This window comes from Spermophilus citellus, assembly GCF_964194105.1.
Source record: "Spermophilus citellus genome assembly, chromosome: 13".
Taxonomy (NCBI): Eukaryota; Metazoa; Chordata; class Mammalia; order Rodentia; family Sciuridae; genus Spermophilus; species Spermophilus citellus.
This window is the reverse complement of record NC_138193.1, coordinates 103,379,319-103,401,987: the sequence shown is the minus strand read 5'-3', so window position 1 is coordinate 103,401,987 and position 22,669 is coordinate 103,379,319. Positions and strand designations below refer to the sequence as shown.

Genomic DNA, 22,669 nt, shown 5'->3' with positions numbered 1-22,669 from the left:
TGGATACATCTCCCTTCCTCCCCAGAAGTGCTTCCACAGAGCCGCCTCACCCCTGTACTCCCTGTCTTTCATTATTCATAATCATGCACGCCATCATTGTTGATTTATGCACAACAAGGTTTTTCCCTCTGATTTCAGAAAAGGGCACATCCTGAGGCACAGTCCTGGTACTTTCTCCCAGGCCCAACTCTGTTAATGAGAGCAAAGCACTTTGTTGTAGGCTGAATTTTGTGTTCCCCAAATGTGTGTATTGAAACTTCATCCCTGATGTGATAGTACTAGGAGGTGGGATCTTTTGCAGAGGATTCAGTCATGAATGCAAAAATCTTTGTGCATGGGACTATTCTTGTTGGAGAGCCTGAGAACTCCCTTGCTCTTCCCATGAGTGAGCACCCAGGGTGAAGTCATGAACCAGGAGTGGGCCCACAGCAGACACTGAATCTACCTGTGCCCTGATCTTAGACTTCTGGCCTCCAGAACTGTGAAAAATGTCTCTGTGGCTTATACACCATCCAGTTTATGGGATTCCTTTGTATTAACTCAGAGACTCAAATTCTTTTTGAGTAACTCAAACCCCAAAATCTGAAGAAAGTCCCAAGTTTTTTTTTTTTCCTTCAAGAAAATCTTTCATGGTGTCTTATATAACGAGTCTCACTCAATAGTCTCAAAATTTAAAAAGGGATTTGTTTGAGAAATTGAGGAAAGAGAACTATATAGCTATTTCCAAAGTTTTCAATCTCTGTGCCTACTGAGAGTAGTCTCTATTAGCAATATTTTCATTTTGCTCACTGTAGGGATTATTTAGGTTAGACTTTATAAAATCCCTTGAGCTTCTCAGAGGACTGTTTCTCTTTGAATGCAGAGCTCTATGTATGCAAGTGAAATGCTGACATTGGTATCTATAACTGCAGAACACATGCTAGCCGCCACAATTACCTACCTTAACCATACCTATCCTAGAATTATTTCTGGCCAAAAAGATGGGAAAATCATTCTTGATTCTTATCCACATGAGTAAGACAACCAGCCAGCAAGGTGAAAGCAGCTGAGTCTCTGGTATGTCTGTCTCCCCAAGCTTTTCCCTCTCCCCACACCCCATTTTCCACACCTCCTACCTGGATCCTTCTCTCGTCCTCTCCTTTCTGGCTCAAGTGTGAACTTTTGATAATAGACATTTGTGTGAGCTAAAACATCGTAGTTAAATATATTTTAATATCTTTAGACTGTTGCATAACTTTGTAGTGAATTCATCTTTTGAATTGTTTTTGACATCCTCACGATGTTGGATTCCTTCATTTTTATGGCGGGAGTGATGGTTTGTTAACTTGAGCTTGTTTGACTTGGCTTTCTCTCTTTCCTTTCCTCCATGACTGTCTTTCCTTCATGACTGTCTTTCCTTATTTGGCATTTCTGTGTTTGCTTCATGTTGGTTCCCAGTCCTCTGGCTCTCGGGGCAAAACCGGGTCTAAAAATGAAATTTTGAGTATCTCACAGAAACATTGAGGATATTTCAGATTAAATTACAAAGCCAGTGGCTACCCCAAACCAAAGAAGGATCAGAATTTGGGATCGAAAAGACAAAGGTAGTTTTTATAACTAAGAGGGTTGATGCCAATCTGTGCTGGCACCAGCAGTGCGGCAGGTGCTAGATTTGCCATGTCCCCCATCAGCAGGTGACAGTCTTCAATTTCAACACTGATATAAACAAAGACACTTTAGTTAAGGTTGTTCTAAGATCAAATTGAGGGTAAGTTGAAGGAAATCTGAGAGCAATGAGATAGTGTAACATAAACCAGAGAAAGCTGATAATCTACATCCCTACCTTTTTCACACCCAAAGAAAGTACACCTGTCAGTTGTAAAATGAACTGCATTTGATTTTTTTCTAGATTTTTCATGAGATCTTAAACTCTATGAACTTACCAAAGCCAAAATATCTAAGCACACCATTTTGCCTTCTAAACTATAGGAATTTAATGGAGGAAGTCTCTGTTACCTTAAGTCGTTTTTATCTCTGATCAATACCCTGAAATTGTCTGGAATTTTGAGTCAGTAAAACAGTCTCAAGTTATGATACCGAGGATATATGGTAATACATACAGCCACCAAGTCTCTTGGTGGGAAGTAATAGATATTTTTATTCCCCAGTTATAAAACATCCCAACTGTTTGATCATTGAACATTACTGTTTTCCAAACCCATTATATCACAATGGTAGAATACATACCATTCTTCACTTCTGAGTAATGACTGAGCTACTGGTGTTGAGCTGTAAACCATATTGTCCCTACCTGTCCCCGGAGCTGAGAACTCATCAGCCTAACACAGTGGGGAGTTTGGATGAGAAGGGAACGGTGAGAGTGGAGACTTTGTGGCCAAAGGCATGGAATTAAAAATTCTACAGTTTATTTATCTACCGACATAAAATCCTTTCTAGCTACTTATTAGTGTTTTTTAATTAATCTCATTTTTACTTCCTACCCACAACCACCCCCTCTAACATCTCTCACATACCTAAACAGTTTCCGTTTATAGGGATAAAAGAAAAGTGCTGTTCCTATTGCTTTAGTTCAGTTGTGAATACTGAAACACATTCAACAAGCACCATTTTCTTGTATTTCGTATTTTAACCCAAGGTCCATTTGTATGTGTTCTCTTGTTTGACAAGCTGGAGTGCTTTCTCCCTGTATCTTATCAATGGTATCGCTTAGACTCTGGAACCAGTGTACTTTCTTTTAAAAGTGTTACAGGTGCATTTGGGGGGTTGTAAAGGTAGGCCCAAAGGTTTCTCAAAGAATGCTGGAAGAAACAAACTCAAATGAAACTGCACAGGATCACTTGTAGCTGAATCTAAACTCCTAACCGTGTGTGTGTGTGTGTGTGTGTGTGTGTGTGTGTGTGTGTTTCTCTCCTTATCCCGGGTATGTTGCACAGATCCTCTTGAAGTTTCCTTGTGGAGCTATGTCAGTACCACTGTGGCATCCCAATGGTGACATCCCAGTGTCCTGCCCTGGATCATAATGGGTGCAGTGCCTTTGTCCTTGTTGAACTGAACCTGAATTGCCAAATACAGGGCAGCTCGACCTTTTCATACAACTCGGTTTGGGGAGTTTTCATTTGATTTCTATTTCTGTTTCCCTTTCAATCTTCTGTATAGAGATGGGAAGTTTTGTACTAGATCTTTTATATTTCCTTAGATAGAATTCTTTTAGAATTATGACCTGATTTCATAACCAGGTGGACATTGTCATGCTTCTTATCCACCATTTGTTGATTCACAACTCTAGATTTCATTGATCTCCTGGCATAAAATCATTTTTTGTTAGCTTTCTGTCACTCTAACAAAATACCTGATAAGAAAAAGTTTATTTTGGCTCATGGTTTTAGAAGTTCCAGTCCATAATTGGGTGGATCCATTGTTTTCAGGCTGTTGATAGGGGTGCTGGATGGCAATAAATAAGAACAAGGTAATAAATAATAAACAAGAACAACTTGGAGTGGGAGACATTTATTTTGACTCGAAGTTTCAGAGGATGGTCAGCCAACTCCATTGCTCCGGGTGTGGGTGAGACAGAACATGGCCCCAGGGCCTGGCAGAGGAAAGCTGCTCACTTCTTGGCAGCCAGGAAGGAGAGTGTGGAGCAGGTGAGGAACCAGGTATAGATACTAATACCAAAGGACTTGCTGTTATACGCTTTTGGGGACACCTCATATCTAAACCATGTGTTAACAATACAAGAAGTTTCCGAGGTGAAATGATTAGATGATGAGAACTTTAACCTAATCCACTGATAGAGTAACTGAGTTGTAAATGTAGACAAGTAGGGTGTGGCTGGAGAAAGTGGGTCACTGGGGGGGGCATACCTTTGGGGTTTGTATTTTGTCCCTGGTCAACAGAGTACTCCCACTGTTTCCTGATTGTCATGTCTCAAACACACTCCAGTAATCTATTTCCTCCAGCCACACCCCACCTGCCCATAATTACCACCCACTAATGGGCTAGCAAACAGGAAGGTTCTAAGTCTCTCGCTCTAGGCCTTCCTCAACACGTTGAGTGTGCTCCTTGTTTAGGGAGAGGTGGGGATCGTACATGCTTCTTGATCAGATAGAGAAGGTTCATCACAAGTTCTTAAGTGGAATCTACTCCCTTCCTTCTCTCTTCCCCTCCAGAAGTGTGTGGCTGGGATCTTGATTAAGTAGACATGATCTGTTGGCTCAACGTTTCCCTTCAGGGTGCTGGCCCAAGGTCCAACTTGGGGACAGCAAGAGTTAGAATTTTCATTTTTTGCCACATAAGTTACATCACCTGGGACAGCTTTTCTCACTAATAAATGGTATTTTGATCTTCATAGACATGGTTCCTTTTCCTTCTCCTAATTCTGAACTTGGGCAAGAAACGGGTGTTTCATTTCTTGGGCTACATAAAACCCAGCGTCTGCTATGCATGGAAAGAATCAATGTTGACGCACTCTAAGGGTGAAAAGTTTCAGATGCAAGTCAGAACAAGTAACTCATTAGATTCTCAAAAAAAAAAAAAAAAATCTTTGAGCATCATGTTTAAGGAGCTCTGCACGGATCTTGAAACTGGACATTTGGTTCCATTTTCTCATCTTTCCTTGAAATGATCTTGTAGTTCCACTGATCGTGCTCTTCAAAGTCTTGCTGGAGCCACTGCCCATTCCCCCAGCTAGCTGGCCCTGCCTTTCCAAGCTCAGCCGCCTTTGGCCTCCTGACCCCCTTTAAAGACTGCATCTTCTGAACTTATCATCTGGAGTGCGAGCTCCTGAGAGCAGTGTAAAATTGCTTAATAATTGCTGTGTGTCCCCTAAACTGCCTAGCATGTAACAATCATTACTGGATCACACATATTTGCACTGTGATTTAATTTAGCTTAGTCATTCTCCCTCTTGCTCCAGTAAGAGTCCAGTGAGGGATTCATTAGATACATATTTCTGTAGAATAGACAAGTCTCAAGGAAATTGATGTTTTTCTTGATGTCAAAAAACTAGGAGAAAACAGACCCAGTATTCAAATAGATCTTGATTTCCTAGTTCACAGCTTCTTCCAATTCACAGTGCCATTTCCCTTAGCATTGCTCAGCTTCCTACATTAGAATTCTCTACAGGAGAAATATATTTATTTAGAAACACAATCAGATTGCCAACTCTGCCAAGCGACCAGCACTGACTTCATTAAAGAAGGTTCGAATCCTGAGCAAAACGCTAGGGAGTTTTAAAGAGACGACTCTAATTACCTTTAAAACCAGCTCCAGGATGGCTTCTCCTAGCTCCAGCCTCCAGCCACCTAATACGGTAGCGAGGTTTACTGAAGAGGCTAGTGACAGAGAACACACCAGGGAGTGGACTTTTATTGGGGAACAAAAAATTCCAGGGAAAATACCATCCAATGAAGGTTAAGGGGGGCAGTATCCCAAGGTCAGGGGCGACGACTGGGTCTTTGGGGCAGTGGCCAGACACGCCTCTGCACAGACAAGCCCTAGGACCTGAAGAAGGGTGAGGAAAGCTCTGACACAGCTGTGCCTAAGTGCCTCTCACCCAGCCAGGGAGGTAACTCAAATCATGTGTGAGGATGGCCTCCCACATATTCCCTTTTTTTTTGTTTTAAAAAGCAGGCAATGATTTACACTCTCCATAAATAGTAATGATTAATCAATCTAGGTCTCCCAATCGCTGTCTTCTCAAATGATACTCTGAGCATGTTTATTGTGGGACCAACACAAAGGTAATTGGGCACTGTAGCCAGAATAATTAAATCTAGTCACATGATTGGGAGTAATGAGTATCTGTAAATCCTCCCATCATGAATGAGTCATTAGTAAAAACTGGAATAGATTCTCCAGTCCACTCAGCTGGATGTTCCAGGGGTGGATCTGGGAAATATGTCCAGTAAGTATGTGCTCTACTCCCTTTTATCTGACATCCCAGCAGGGCAATCATTGTAGCTACCATCATCAATAGGGTCTTATTCCCTCCTAGGAGTCGAATTATTCGAGAAGCGTGTTGTCAGCTTCTTCACATCTTACCATGAGATTGGCTTTTCAGCTGGGTCATGCTGGTTCCTCTTCATTCTTCTTCGATATCTCTTCCTTTTGAGTGGAGGCTTCTCCCGGTCGATTTTCAGTCGCTCAAATCTTGGGTCTATCTCTTCCATGTCTGCTTGCACGTTCAGGCACCCAGATAGGATGGAAAGCACCATCTGGAAAAATACAAGCATGACCTCTGCCCCACATCATCACTGGATCTGGGCCTTTCCATTGACCAGTCTGTCTTTCCACAAAACTCTGCCTAAAGGGCCAGTAGTTGCAAGAGACATGTCTCTCAGCTGCAGTGTGACTTTCTGCATCACAATTTTAAAAACTTAAACAAGGCACTGTTGAGGCTACTTTGGGGAGTCATAAACCTATTCCCCCTTTTAATTTTTGTAACTGCAGCTTAATACATAAATGAACTTGTTCCACAATAGCTTGACCTTGGGGGTTATAAGGAATTCCTGTTTTATGGTCAATTTGAAACTCTTGGCAAAATTGTTGAAAAGAAGAGCTTACGTAAGCTGGTGCATTATCTGTTTTAATCTGTAAAGGGCATCCTAACACAGAAAAAGCTGCTAGGCAGTGAGAAACTACATGTTGAGTATTTTTCTTTGTACATACGTGGCAAAAATAAATCTGGAATGTGTATCAACTATTACATGTACATAACATTGCTTACCAAATTGAGGAATATGAGTTACATCAATTTGCCATATTTGATTTGGTTTTAATCCATGGGGATTTACCCCTGATGGCAGAGATGGAGTGTGAATAACACACTTAGGGCAGTGACTTACAATTTGATGAGCTTGTTCTCTGGTAATATTAATTTTTTTTATATAAGCTAGAAGCATTTTGATGATGCAAGGAATGATTGTGCACAAGCTTCACATATGGAGACATCTGTTGACAAACAGCTACCAATTTATCAATTTTGTCATTTCCTGAAGTTAAAGGTCCTGGAAGATTAGTGTGAGCTCGTATGTGTCCTATGAAAAATGGGTATTTTCACATTTGCACTGCCTTTTGTAGACTATGAAATAATTTAAATGGCTCTTGTGATGAGGTATATCTAATAACTGAAGTTTCAATATTAACTCTGACTGCATACAAGCTGTCAGAATAAATATTAATAGGCTCACTTGTAAAGTAATTTGACACAATTGGGAGCTTGTAACTCTGCTCTTTGGGCAGAAGTATATGAGGTTTTTATTATCTCTGAACATGGCTATAAAAACCTGCTTTACCTGAGCTTGAACCATCTAAACACATTAGGGCTTCATCTATGGGCTGGGCATGTACAATCTGTGGAAAAATAAGCAGTGTTATTGATGCAAATTGAATAATTTTATCACAAGGGTAATGACTTTCTATCTGACCAGGAAAATCAGCAAAAGCTATTTGCCATAAACTAGAAGCTCGAAAAAGCCAATTTTGTTGAACAGAAAATAGAATAATTATACCAGGTTAAAATACAATTAATTGTAAAACTTTCATACTACCTTTAATTACTAATTGAGCAATAGTCATGAAAAGGAATTAATGTCTTTTGGGGAATGGGCTAAATGAATCCACTCAATAACTCCCAATCTTTGCTATATGGCTTCTATAGGGGCATGAGCAGTTGGAAATATTAATAAATATACCAGCTCTTTTTTTTTTAAAGAGAGAGAGGAGAGAGAGAGAGAGAGAGAATTTTTAATATTTATTTTTTAGTTCTCGGCGGACACAACATCTTTGTTGGTATGTGGTTCTGAGGATCGAACCCGGGCCGCATGCATGCCAGGCGAGCGTGCTACCGCTTGAGCCACATCCCCAGCCCTGGTGAATCTTGATCACAAAACCAAGGGCAAAATTTACCTACAATCTTTAAGAATTGTAGCAGCTGGGTCTTCTTGATCTGCTTTCCTTTCTGATTAATTGTCTCTAAAATAGTCAAATACATGTCTTTATTGGTAGAAGTCGAATTTCCCATCATTATAGTTTTTTTTAACTTCCCTTTGCTCCAAAAACTGCCTGGTACTTCCGTGACCCTAAAAATTGTCACAAATTCTGCATTTCTATAGCGCGCTTTCTAACTCAACCTAGTCAATTTAACTCTCACCCCACGTTGGGTGCCACTTCTGCCAAGCAACCAGTGCTGGCTTAAAGAAGGTTCGAATTGTCAGCAAAATGCTAGGGGGTTTTAAATTAAAGAGACAAGCCTCTAATTACCTTTAAAATCAGCTCCAGGATGGCTTCTCCTAGCTCCAGCCTCTAGCCACCTAATGCGGTAGCGAGGTTTACTGAAGAGGCTAGCACGCGAGAGAACACACCAGGGAGTGGACTTTTATTGGGGAACAAAAACTTCTGGGGAAAATTCCATACAATGAAGGTTAAGGGGGGCAGCATCCCAAGGTCAGGGGCGAAGATTGGGTCTTTGGGGCAGTGGCCAGACACGCCTCTGCACAGACAAGCCCTAGGACCTGAAGAAGGGTGGGGAAAGCTCTGACACACCTGTGCCTAAGTGCCTCTCACCCAGCCAGGGAGGTAACTCGAATCACATGTGAGAATGGCCTCCCACAGCCAACTATGATTTTTTTTTTTTTTTGGATCCCACTCTTTAGGGAGGTGGGAGAAGGCAAGAACAAGAGAACTTAATTTTTTGTGTAAGGCATTGATGACAATTTTGGTTATGTGTGCTTCCAGAAAAAGGGTGACTAGATTTTGCAGGAGATAGGGAGGCATTAGACATAAATATGGCTAATGAAAAATTCCCTATGAAAAGTTCAGCAGAAGGATGTTTTAAGAAACTTGAGATAGAAAAATTAGTTTCTTTATCATTCATTTAGCACATGATCTATTCCCAGCCCCGTGGTTTAGGAAAATCTCCCTATGAACACCTGACTCAAGAGTTCTATGTCAAGGAAACGAGAGAAAAGTGGTGATGCTCCATTTTGGGTCAGTGAGAAAGAAAAGTTGGAGTGGGGAGGAGCAGAGACACTCAAGAGGTCAAAGGCTCAGATAGACAGGAAAGGGAAACAGACAGCATGGGAATTTTAGCCCTAGGGAATTCAACAGGTATCTTGGGGATGGCATGGAACATCCCCAGGAGGAAGACTGGAGGTTAAAGTTAACTTTATTTAGATCTCCAAAGTCAGGGTGTCTCCAACAGGTGTTTGGATGGACTTTCTGAATGTGTTAGTCATCTCCCCATTACTACAACAGTTCCTGAGATAACCTATAAATAGAAGAGTTTGTGGTGGCTCACTGATTTCACTGTCCACTCCATGATTAATTGGCCCTGTCACTTAGCCAGACATCATGACTGCAATGCTCATGGACAGGAAGCAAAGAGAATGAGGAAGAGGCTGAAGTACTACAATCCTCTTCAAGAGCAGACCCTTACTAACTCAGAGATGTCTCACTAGGCCCCACCTCCTAAAGGGTCCCCAAAGTACCATTCTGGAGATGAACCCTTTAGCACATTGGCCTTTGGAAGACACTTAAGATGTATTTAACTGTATGAGGAGCTGTCAGTGACAATAAAGGGAACATGGTGCTTTAGGAAATTAATGTGATCCTTTTTATTCTCTCTTCAAAGCCCTTGTGTATTTTAGGGGAAGGAAAGTGTTAGGTGGTTGAAAGCTTTCCTGATGATGCCAGTTGAATCAAACTTGATGGCATTTAAAATGCATGGGCTGCAACTCCAGAGCAGACCTATGGGAGCGGCATGTGCCTCTTAGGACATACCAGGCTTTGATCTACTGTTAAATGTTTCTGGGTCTAAAGGCAATGCGACAATTGCACGTTGCAAATGTTTGAAACATTTTCTAGTTTGACTGTTCATCTAAGGAGCATGAATGGAAAGGTAGCAGGAGGTAAGTAGATGAGAGCCAGCACACATCTGTGGGATCCAGTGATGGCCAACAGAGCCCAAAATGCATCAATTCTGCAAGAGACTCCACATTTGTCTCAGTCAATCAGGAGCATTGAATATAGAGCCTGCAGCTGCTGGCAAAGGCTTAAGACAGAGATGCAGATCTGTTAATAGCAGTAAGGGTGCTTCTTGGTGCCTCTCTCTTCTCATCCTCAGAAGTTAATGTGTGGATCCTAGTAATTTATAGGCAAAACAGCTGTATTGAAGGACAGTGTAGTGGAGCCAGAATCATGGATCTGTCAGGGCTGAAGCATGATTCTTTGTCATCACTTAGTGTAACCAGCCCAGAAGAGGAGTGAGACCTTTTAGACTAATGCTGCTGCTGGTTGCATCACTATCATGTGTCCACTGTTACACTAACTAGTCACCACTAACTGCCTGGGATAGGTCAGGCCCTGAGCCTAAGCTTTTATACTATTATAGTTTGTCTCATAAATCCTCTACCCTATGAGATAAGCAATAATTATTCCAATTTTATATGTGAGAAAACTAAGATTCAAATGATTGATTCCTTTTCCATCTGAGTAGAGTGTTCAAGAAAACAAATTTGTGTGCTATTTCATCAGACATTGTATAATAGCTGAGGGAAAAAGGCCTTTAGCATTAGGCAAACCTGAGTGTGAAGACTGGATCTGCAATTTGCTGGCTGTATGGATGTGAGCAGGTTCCAACTACCCCGAGACTGTTGCTCCGTTTGTGAAGATGGTTATTCTAGTCATACTACAGTGCAAGTGATCAAGAAATGCAGTCCAAATGAATGGAGTCGGAGAAGATAATGCTAAGTGAAACTAGCCAATCCCAAAACGCCAAATGCCGAATGTTTTCTCTGATATAAGGAGACTGATTCATAGTGGTGTAGAGAGGGGGAGCATGGGAGAAATAGATGAATTCTAGATGGGGCAGAGGGGTGAGAGGGGAAGGGAGGGGGCATGGGGTTAAAACTCATGGTGGGATGAGATGGACGTCATTATCCAAAGTACATGTATGAAGACACAATGGTGTGAATATACTTTGTATACAACCAAAGATATGAAATTGTGCTCTGTTTGTGTAATATGAATTGTAATGCATTCTGCTGTCATATATAACAAATTAGAATAAAAAATTGAAAACAAAATGCTATCCCTTTTTTAATGAAAATTTTTTTTCTTTGCTCATGGATCAAAAAGCTTAGCCTATGACTCTATAGGGGAAAAATGATCTTTAAAGTAACGATTTCTTTGAAAGACTCTTGAAGATTTGAGCACAAAGGAGCTCTGGAAGAGCATTCTTTTTCCAAGTTTGGTAACTTATCAAGTTGTACCACTGTTTCACCCTTTTAATATTGGCTTTTCTGACCAGTGTTGTTCTATAGCACAGCTGGTTCTGAGTGAAGTTTACAAGAACAACATTAATAGCTACTCTTCCAATTATCTATGGCTGACCAACAAGATACTCCAAATTTAAAGCTTAAAACACAAGTTTTTCATTACTGCTCCAGACTGAGTGGTTCTGGTGGTGTTTCCCGGGCTCACTCCTCTAATTCTGGGCACTGAAGGGAATGGATGCATAATCCGAGGTGACCTCACTCACATGTCATTCCACAGTGCTGGCTGTCAGTTTTGTTGCCTTGGACCTTGTTGGCATGGCCTTTCCTCCTCCAGCATGTCAACAGCTTTCTCACAGCGTGGCTTCCTCAAAGCAGAGCTCCAGAAGACGAGCCCCAATCACAGGACTAGTGAGTCTCTAAGTTCATGTATGTTCATGGTCCATGGGCCACAGCAAGTCACAGGGCCACGATCAGTGTACCTGGGAGGGACTTGGACTCTCCTCCTTGATGGTAGACATGGCAAAGAATTATAGTCATGTTTAATTCATCACATACTTAATTAAAAAATGAAGGTATCTGGGCAATATAAGAATAAGAATTGAATTTGCAAATTATGGATTTTTTCTGTCTCGAGAGCTTTCAGGCCTTTTCTCATCCTTATTTTGTGCAGGTAAAGCAGCACCGAGTAGCTCCTGGGCTGGTAGACTTGGTCAGCACCTGTCTGTCTCCTTCTTCCATCTTCTGGCAGGTTGCTAAGGCATATTACACATCCTCTTCTTTGGAAACTGGCTACTGAACCTCTTTAGTCGGCCATGTTCAGGAGATAACTTTAATACTATAGTTCCCCTTTCCATTCCTCACCTGTGCCCACTAGCCTACTGACCACTGACTAGGACCTGCTTCTAGGGATGGGGAACATCATGGAACTGACTGGCAAATATTACAATAGTAATAATAAATTAAAATTGCAACACATGTAACACATAATTACTATTTTTTGTTGACCTCATTATGATTTGAGACTACCTTTTAACTTTATTTGAATTAATAGAGAAATAAAAGTATCTCTTAATAGTAAACATAATGTTATTTCTATATCTAAATGCTTTTTACACTGAAATTATAAACTAGACATCTTTATCTGTTTTTGTCAGCTTTTTCACTGCTGCAACTAAACTACCTGACAAGAACAATTAGAGGAGGAAGTTTATTTGGAAGCTCACGTTTTAGAGGTCTCAGTCCATAGAAGCTAGCTCCATTCCTTTGGGCACTAGGTGGGGCAGAACATCATGGAAGAAGAGTGCTGTGGAGGGAAGTAGCTCAGGACATGACCAGGAAGCAGAAGGAGAGACTCCACCCATCAGATATAAAATATGTACCCCAAGGGCACGCCCCCAGTGCCCACATCCTCCAGCCATATCCCACCTGCCTTCAGTTACCACTTAAGTTAATTTCCATCAGGGGATTAATTCACTGATTGGGTTAAGAAAGCCTTAACCCAATCACTTCACCTTTAAATTTTCTTGCATTGTCTCACACTGAGGTTTTGGGGGAATACTTAATGTAAAAACCATAACATCTGTCTATATATTTATATAAATATTGATGTATTTAACACATAGTTTATAGCTCAAATATCTCAACATTCCATTTGTGTGGTTATGATAAAACAGTTAACTAATCTCCTAAAAGTGGTATCTACTTGTTGCCATATTTTTATTGGAAAAAAACATGTCATAATGAATACTTTTCCACATATAACTTAATATTATTTTCTTAGGATACATTTCCAAAGTAGACTTGCTGGGCTATAGGTTGCACATAACTTATAAAACTAATTTCATCAGCTTGTCCATCAAATCTTATGAATTTATATTTCTAAGAATTATGTGTAAGAATGAAAAGCACTCCTTCCCTCTGAGATTTCATGTGGTTTTCTTTAAAAACTCAATTATTTCTTTTCTTAGCTTTTAGTTCTCTTGCCTTGGAAAAATTAAGTATTTTCAACTTGGGGAATCAGCAGAACTCAAACTAAACATCTGAATTGCAAAGAGAAGCTCTCATGAAAATATCCCAGCCCAGGATTCCTTAGAGATAAAAAGGGACAGAAAAGTCAGAAAAGCCACAGAAGCCCAGCATCCAGTGCCCTGTGTTCCAGCAGCCCATTTATGGCAGGTCAGCCATTCATACTAGGTCTGCTACAGGATCCTCCCACCCCCATAGAGGCTGGGACATTTTCCAAAGCCCTCCCCCTTTCAAGATGCGCTGGTAAACGAAAGTTTCCCAGCGCAGCCTGTTGTGGGGAAGTTATTTATACTCAGACCTGATCATTGCATTGGACTTCAGGATTGATAGATAATTCCAAGGAAAAGGGCCCTATTTAATCTTTGATAAGATGGACAGAAATATCCATTCCAGGGACTCAAGAACACAAGTTTTCCTTCAACTCAAAATCCCAGACTCCCTCTCCTTTCGTCATTGCTTTCTCCAGTGACGTTCCTCCAGGGACACTTTGAACTCTGCAACAGAAAATAGTCCAAGGTATTTTGCCACTTGGCAGTTGCTTCCAAATAGGGTCTCTCATATCTTTGTTATGGTGTCAGTGTCTGATTAATGTCTCAAGTAACTCCACAGAGTATTATTGGAAGGCCTTCCTAGTGCTTTGCACAGGGCCTTATTTCCAGGGATTCTAATACTCTGGGGCTTGGGAGTCTGCAGACTTTTGGGAGTGGAGAGCTTCACCTACTTTCCTTCTAGATTAGGGGTAGCTGCCCTAGTAGCAACCATTGCAGCCTTCCCCCTTCTCAGAGAGCCTTTTAAATTCTGAATGTTGAATTGAATCCTTGTTATAACAATACCTTACTTTTTCATACTTGAATGCAAAAGTTTTATGGCTTTTCATTTATATTATTCACTCATGTCAGAGCAAGAGGTGCCCTTAGAAATAAATCTAGTTCCAATCCCTCATTTGGAAAAACTGCAGCCCAGAGAAGGGACGTGAGTTGCTTCAGCTCGCATATCTTGTTGGTACCAGGCCATGGAATGAAGCCTAAGTTTTCTTCTGCCTTGGGGTGAGAAGTATTTCTCCACCACCATTTAAAAACTCTCTAGCGAATCAATTTTTTTTTGTTCTCCTAAGTCGTCATTGAACAATCACCACGTCCAACACTTTATAGTCATTATCACATCTGGTCCTCATGACAATTTTATCAATATCATTATCCTTATTTTAAAGGCAAGGAAAATTGATTCGGGAGATGTTAATTGCCTTATATGATGTATTGGTTTTCTGTGGCTGCCATGACAAAGTACTATAAACTTAGAGGCTTAAACAAATTTATTAGCTAACAATTTTGTAGCTCCTGAGTCTAAAATGGATCTGATGAGGCTAACAGCAAGGTGTTCACAGCACTGTGCTCTCTCACTGGAGGTTGCCAACACCATGCCTGTAGCTCTGCAGACCTGTTGATGGGATAATAGGTTTCCTGCCTTTTTCACTTCCCACAGTCTGCCAGATTCCTTGCCTTGTGATCTCTTCCTCCAGCTTCAAAGCCAGCAACAACTTCGTAATCCTTATGTGGCATCTCTTGGCCCCTTCGTCTATCATCTGGTCTCTCTCTTGCCATAGCTGGGAAAGGTTCTCTGCTATTAAGAACTCACATAACTAGATAATCTAGGATAATCTGGGATAATCTCCCCATTCTCCAGGTTTGTGATCTTTACTACATTTCCATGTTCCCTTTTGCATGTAAGGTAATGTACACAGTTTAGAGCATTGGGTTTTTTTTTTTTTTTTTTGAGAATATCGCTATTCTGCCCATCACATCCCACCTTCTGGTCCCCAAATATCTACATCTGTACTTCATGCGAAATTCATTCTTATCCTCAAGTTTCCAAAAGTCTCAGTCCAAAATATGAAAGAAGCTATTAGATCAATGAAATGTAGACCTGTTAACTGCTGACGACCACATAGCTGCCATTTTCCTTTAACTTGGACTGTGTGATTTTCTTACTGATTTGCCTGAGTACTTCAAATCGGACATTGAACTGTGAGCTCTAAAGTCAGGACACAGTTTTGTTGTTCACTTTACTCCAGTGCCTATCACACAGTAAGCATTCAAAAATTTGCTAAATGAGTGAGTTGAAGAAAAAGAGCATCTAACATGTGTATGAAATCATAAAAATATTTTTCCTGTTCCAACGTCTATATTCTTAAGGTTTTTTAGAGGCCCTAGAAACAGATTATAAACTTTACCAGAGCCCAGATTACCCTTCCACATAACCTATTGGATCTTAATTACTAATAAATGTCTTTTTAGGCATTGCTGCCAGGGTTGGATCCTGGCCTGTGAACTCTAAGTGTATATAAAACCATTAAACTTACAGATTTCCTAATATTTGTTTCATTCCACATATTAAGATATATTCTGTGTGTATCATGATTATTCTTGTGGACAGAATGCTTCCTGCATTTTTTTTCTTATGATAACTGAGCCAGGACAACCTAATGTTTTCTCTTATTTTTCTTATAAAGGTTTTTTTTTTTTTTTTTTTAATAGCTTGCTTTAGACTAGCAATAGCCAGGAATGAGATTGGGAATAGGATTAACTCTTGCTGGGCACAAGGGATTATATTAGAGATATGCAAATATTCTTTTTTATGGAGGAAATTTTTTTAATGTTTGTATCCACGTAAAACTAAAAAATAATTTTTTTTATTTTATGTGGTGATGATGGAACCCAGTGCCTCACATGTGCTAGGCAAGCCCTCGACCACTGAGCCACAACCCTAGACATGCAAATATTTTAAAGCCTCATTTTGGTGATGGTTGCACAACTGAGTTTCTCCCCCCAAAATTATCAAATTGTACCCATGGAAAAGGTACATTTTAATGATAAGTAAATTATACTTCAATAATTGTATTAAAATAATTTGCCTATTATCCATTTAGTCTGCATGTCTTCCTTTAAATATTATTTTCTGCAAAGACATCCTCTGACTGCATCCCTTAAAATAATAAAGCCTGAATTTCTATAGCTTCATCTTGGCCTGTTAATAAGTATAGCTGAGCAGTCACACTGAATTGCTCCAGAACTAAGCATGGTTACCCTGTGTGCCTCATACTTTCCAAACAGTTTAAGAACAAGCAGATACTCATTCATAATCCTTACAGAATCCTAATATTTTGTCTTAATTTATCCGAGTAATTATCTTGATATGATTCAAGTCGGGCATTTTTTTATGTCCTACAATTCATTTAGATGTGGTAATTCAACCCCCAATCCATCAGTGTACTGCTAAAGAGACAAGTCAGCTCCCCATGACACATAAAATTTAATATGCTGATGTTTACACAATAGCGAGGAAAACATAGAAAATAAAATACTTATCAGCTTTTTGGTGTTTGTGGACTTAAATATCAATTACATAAATGCCTTTCTGTACAAATATACACAGCATCAAATATAGATAAGTGTAGGCTTGCAAATATAAACATTCTTTAAAAGGTTATTTGGATTAAAACAAAACTTTGTTTTGAGATTGTATAAATAATTCATCTGTGTCAAGAAGGGTTTTATTCCACAGTCAAAGATTTGGACTGGCCATCTTACCCTGAGAGTATTTGGTACAAATTGAGAATCTGAACTGAGGAGACTTTGACCTTTGACTTGTTATTTGGCTCAGTGTTCTGTCCCATGAGGATCACTGGTCTACCTGGTATAGTTGTAAAAGTGCAGATTCCAAATCTGAATTAGCCTATCCAAGGTGACTTTACAGATTCTGAATTAATTTTGTGTGTGTGTGTGTGTGTGTGTAAAATGGCATCTTGCTATGTTGGCCAGTTGGGGCAAACACATTTGCTTGGAATCTACATTTTAAATGGATTCCAGATAGGGCAGAGGGGTGGGAGGGAAAGGGAGGGGGCAGAGGATTAGCAATGATAGACATCATCATCCAAAGTACATGTATGAAGACACGAATTGGTGTCAACATACTTTATAAACAACCAGAGATATGAAAAATGGTGCTGTGTATGTGTAATAAGAATTGTATTACATTCCACTGCCATTTAATTTTTTAAAAATCAATAAAAGCTACAAGAGATTACAATGCACAGTGATACCTAAAATACTTGATTTGTGGACAGAATGCTTTCCTGCAGATTTTCACTTCTATTTTTCTTATGATAACTGAGCCAGGTGTATCTTAGAGAAAACGGTATCATTTTTTAAAGGTATTTTAAAAATAGTTTGCTTTAGACTAGCAATAGCCAATCATAGAGTTGGGAATAGGATTAACTGCTAGTATTTGGAATATTTAGCCTGAACTGTTCAGATTCATTAAGAGTCGAAAGAAGAAAAGTGTTTCACAGCAGCTTTCCTCAAGCCTTAACGTGTGTGTGGATCCCCTGGAGTTCTGTTAAGGGGCAGATTCTGACTTCGTGGGTATGGGATGCTCAAGCTTCCAGCAAGCTCCAGTGAGGCTGGTGCTGGACAACACTGTGACTCATTGATGAGGCTTTGAATCACGTCCATGCTATGGTACAGGATCAAGCACCTCCTAGACAGCAGAGCAGGATGTCTCCGTCAAAACCGTCCCGTGAGTGAAAATGCCTTTTTTAGTTGAGGTGTGAAGAGTAAGTGTGCTTCTGGAAACCGGAGCTAGGGGTCTGATGGGGGGACCTCTTGGGCTGCAGAGTGGAGTTAAGGAAGGGCTGAGTGTCCCTGTAGAAAAGGCAGTAGGAGAAGCTGAGAACAGTCATCTAGGAGGACTACCTGGTCAGAAATATAAGGGACACAGAAGAGAGAACACTTAGTCATGCTCAGAAAAGAAGTCAAGAGACAGAACTCGGAAGATACCCTGAAAGCTGAGGGTTGGGGTCATGAGATGTTTACAAAACACCTGCAACTTCCCCATGAGTAGAAAAGAAGCCTTAATGGATTCAGTGTGCTCAGTTCAATCCAGATATACAATATTTGTATAACTTTGGCCTCATACCTCAGAGTTGTTTTTAAATGATTCATCCTAATTATATAAGCAATAATTCCTTAACTAAAATGTGCTGAAGAATCACCTGGGAATTTGGTAGAACTAAATTCCTGTGCCCCACCATCTAGGATTCTGACCCCAGTAATGGTACCTAGGAGTCTATATTCTCAAATAGTTTTAAAAAAAATACAATTTGTTTACACATTTACACATTTAGTTCTAAGTTATCTTGATTACAAGATGCTAATCCACTAAATCAAATATGCCACTGTAAGCTAATTTGGGAGATAGTCTTCCTTACCATGTGAAGTTCACGAAGTTTTGAGTCCCCGGATTGATTAGAACTTGTTGAGGGGAAAAAAATCCAGTACTAGAGTCTACTACTAGATGTATGGAGACCTCCATAATTTAAGGCAGTCGGTCACAGCCCTCATTCATCACAATAATGTATAGTGCAATTAATTCTGGACACTGAAGTAAATTTTCATCTCAGGTAAGGTTTTGTAGTTTTTTTATTATTTAAAATTTGTTCTAATTAGTTATACCTTACAGTAAAATGCATTTTGACACACTGAACACAAATGGAGCACAACTTCTCATTCCTCTGGCTGTACATGGTGCAGAGTCACTCCAGTAGTATAATCATACATGTATACAGGGTACCAATGTCCGTCTCATTCCACAGTCCTTCCTACCCCCACAATGTCTCCTCTCCACTCACTCTCCTCTGCCCAATCCAAAGTTTCTTCATTCTTTCCTACTGCCTCCCACCCTCCATGATGGATCAGCATCTGCTTATCAGAGAAAACATTCAGCCTTTGGGTTTTGGGGGTTTGGCTTATTTAGGTTTTGTACTTTTGACTGACATTTAAGCATCTTCTAATTTAATTCAAAAATTCATCTATTATGACCCAATTTTGAATACTTATATTTTTCTTCTTAGTTATCGGGGCCAATTTATTTCTGAATAAATTGAATTTTAATATTTTTCATTGAATTTTAATACTTTAATAATCTTTCTTTCCATTGTCTGACAATTTTGATTTTCAAGGTTATTGTCTTTGGCTTTGGATGATAAGAAAGACAAACTGGATGGGTGGAGGCATGAATAAGTTCTGTCACTGGGGAAGATGTTATCAAGCATCTTCCAAATGGCTTTCCCCATTCAAGACTCTGAGACACCCCATCAAAGGCATAGATGGACAAGAAGAGGTTACTTGAGTAACTAGTTGATGGATTAGGGTTTCAGAACCTGCAAACCAGCAATGGGTTTAGGACCAAAACCAGATTTTTTTTTATTAAATACTTACTCTGGTCAGGCAAGAACTATGGCATTCACGAGAGGGATACATGGTTCCCCAGAAACTTTGCTTCAAGAATTCCACTTGGAGAAACAGGGGATGGGACATTATGAGTCCCTCTAAAACTTCTGAGTAGCAAGGAGAAATGGTTGTTAAACTGCTTTGAAAATTAGAAATTTCCACTCAACTGCAAGTTACGCTGATTATTATGTCTAAAGGACTCTTCATGTTGGAATTTGACAGGATTATTCACATAGAATTATTTATTGGAAAGAGATATTTACTGTACCCTAAATTTGAGGGGACAATTTTAATGTACTGACATAAATAAAATAGGTTAAGAGAGAAATACATTGAATGGATGAGGAAACCCGTTTAAGGCTAAAGAAACAAATATGAGGTATTTGAATTATCTGCAACTTTTCTGCTCCAGTAGTGTAGCTAATTAAGAGTTGACTGTGGAAGTATTTATTCAGCTCTGCCTTTGAATCTCAAAGATTGTCATAAATCAAGGCTGGCACAGGCTCCTTATGTGAATTACCATTAACTGAATGAGGATGATGAGTCTTAGTTTGGGCTGCTATAACAAAAAATACTCGCCTGGATCTTTTGAATAATAAACATTTATTCTCACCATTCCAGAGGCTGGTAAGTTCAAGATCAAGGTGCTGGCAGATCTTTGGGGAGATCCCTGTTCCTGGTTTACTGTATCCTCATTAAGGAGAGGGAAAGAGGAGGGGAGACAATATTGCCTTATATCATCTCTCTTATAGCTGCATGGCTTAATCCATAATGACATGCACATCTGTTCAAATGCCCTTTCATCACAAAGACCTCCTGGAATATTACCTCTTCTTTGAGCTCATGTACTGAATGAAGTTCAAACTCCCAGTGCCTCTGAATGAGACTGTTTGGAGAGAGCACCTTTAAAGAGGTAATCAGTTGAAACCATGCTGTTGGGGTGGATCTAGGCAAGGGACAATGAGGACACACAGAAAAGACCCCAGGAATGTGGCCACATGGAAAGGACCATGTGAGGGCGCAATGAGAAGCCAGCTCTCCATAAGGCAAGGAGCAAAGCATTAGAAGAAGCCTTCCCCATTGATAACCAGCCTCCTGAACAGTGAGAAAATTTTCTATTGGCTAAGTCGCCAGTTGGTGGCATTTTGTTATGGCATCCTAGAAGACTAACATGTACATGCTGACCACTCAATCAACAGTATGCCTCCATTCTTTTCCTTCACAGAACTTATTATGTGACATTATATTATAAAATTATTTCTTTTCATTTATTTTATGTCTCCCTACTTCTTTGTAAGTGTTATGAAGATTAAGAATATGCCATGTTTATTATAGTGCCCAGGATAGTATCCTGAACACAGCAAGTGTTCAACAAATATTCATTAATAAATTAATGCATGGACTAGGTGGTTAAGATTTCTTAGCTTCCTGGTCTTTCTTAACCTGTCTGTCATCCATTTCTGTGCACCCTTCTTTGACTCCCACAGACCTTCCTGATTTTCTGGGACTCTCTACCCCTAGGTCTTCCCTGAAGAACACTGACATGGGCTTACCCTCTTTGTCCTGGGCACTCATCCTCTCTTGGCTGCTCTGTGAAGCTAATTTGTCTCCTGTGTATTATTTTTCTCCAGCAAAGGAAAGTTGGCCTGAAAAGGAGTTATGCACTTGGTCCTAAGTGCCATGCATCTCTACTCTTGAGACTAAAATCTATCTTTTCAACGTTTCTCTGGCACTTGAATTGCCTAGTCTGCCTGATCTTTATCCTGCTGAGAGGCTGAGGTGAAGGTTCTCTGACAAATGCAGCTAACATTTGTCCAGTGTAGGAGATGCAAGACACAAAAGAAAGCATTCATTAATAATGTATCCTGCTTGGCTGAAAACTTGCAATTTTGATGCTCTAAAGACTGCATTCATTTTAGTAGTTGAGGGTCGATGCCATCCTCAGAACAGGTTCATCTTGCAAGACTTGCCAGATTAAGTGTATCTGGATGACTAGATTTTTACTTACAATGGGAACTTGGGTAGAGATCATGAATTTCTTTCGACTATCCAGGTTGACATTCAAGGTCCTCCCCAAATTAGTTTTATACCTCATCTACCACTGTTATATGTGAAATTTTGGTTTTGCTTCCAACAGAATAATTCCCGTTTCCTAGGCATACCCTTGACTTTCTTGCCTCTCTGATACCTTTCTCCTGTGAAGTCGGACATTACCTTTTGTTTGATTATAAATTGTACTTCTCCATTCCTCATTTCCATTTTTTTATTTTTTAATGTATATCCTTTGTATTTTAGCACATTTTCTTTAAAACAAATTTTGTACATTATGTTAATGTATCTGAGTAGTTGAACAGTGTTTTTTTTTTTAAAAAGCTAAGTATATACCTAAGTCCTAAGACTTAGTTTCATGCCATTATCATCTAACTACTGAAGAAAAAAGACCTGAATTACAATAACCTATCAGGAAAATTTTCCAATTCAAATTAGAAGGGCTTCAATTTACAAATCTTTTGAAAGGGCAATATTAATGCAATTCACATCAGAACATCCAGTTAACACAATTAACAAACCACAATTTTGCTATATGGTAGAACTTTCTACTGGTTCTACTGGTTTCAATTCCTTCAGCCTTCTGATTGCAGACTCGACTGTGACTGTGACGGCAGAAGTGGTGTTGTAGGTCCAGTTTTCATGCAGGAACCCCAGTGCCAGATCCCCACAGCCCATCTATTCATCTTGGTTTGGCCACAGAAGGAACATGTATACTTGGCATGCTGGCTGATTTCAATTTTCTTCACCATTTTCCGGAGGGAGGCACTGTAGCTGGTCCCATATTTACCGACGATTCTGACTTTCTTAGTGCGTTCATGTCGCTGTGACTTAGGCCCGAGACCAAAGAGGGTCATTTCTATTTATAAAACGCTCCCAAACCTTCAAGGTCATTCTCAGTAGGAAAAAGTAGCAAACACTTAATGATCACTTACCAGGTGCTGGGAACTCTCCTTTGTTTTGTAACATACAATAACTTATTTGGTGCTAATAATGAAGCTGCAAGATAGGTATGACCATTATCTCCATTCT

The 22,669-nt window shown here is 39.9% G+C and overlaps 1 pseudogene across 1 annotated transcript; it reads right to left on the bottom strand.

Moving 5' to 3' along the window:
* Positions 1 to 22,168: 22,168 nt before the first annotated feature.
* On the bottom strand, positions 22,169 to 22,494 carry LOC308632828 (large ribosomal subunit protein eL43-like; annotated as a pseudogene). Its single transcript has one exon. The product of its transcript is annotated as a large ribosomal subunit protein eL43-like (transcript).
* Between the last annotated feature and the right edge of the window lie 175 nt (positions 22,495 to 22,669).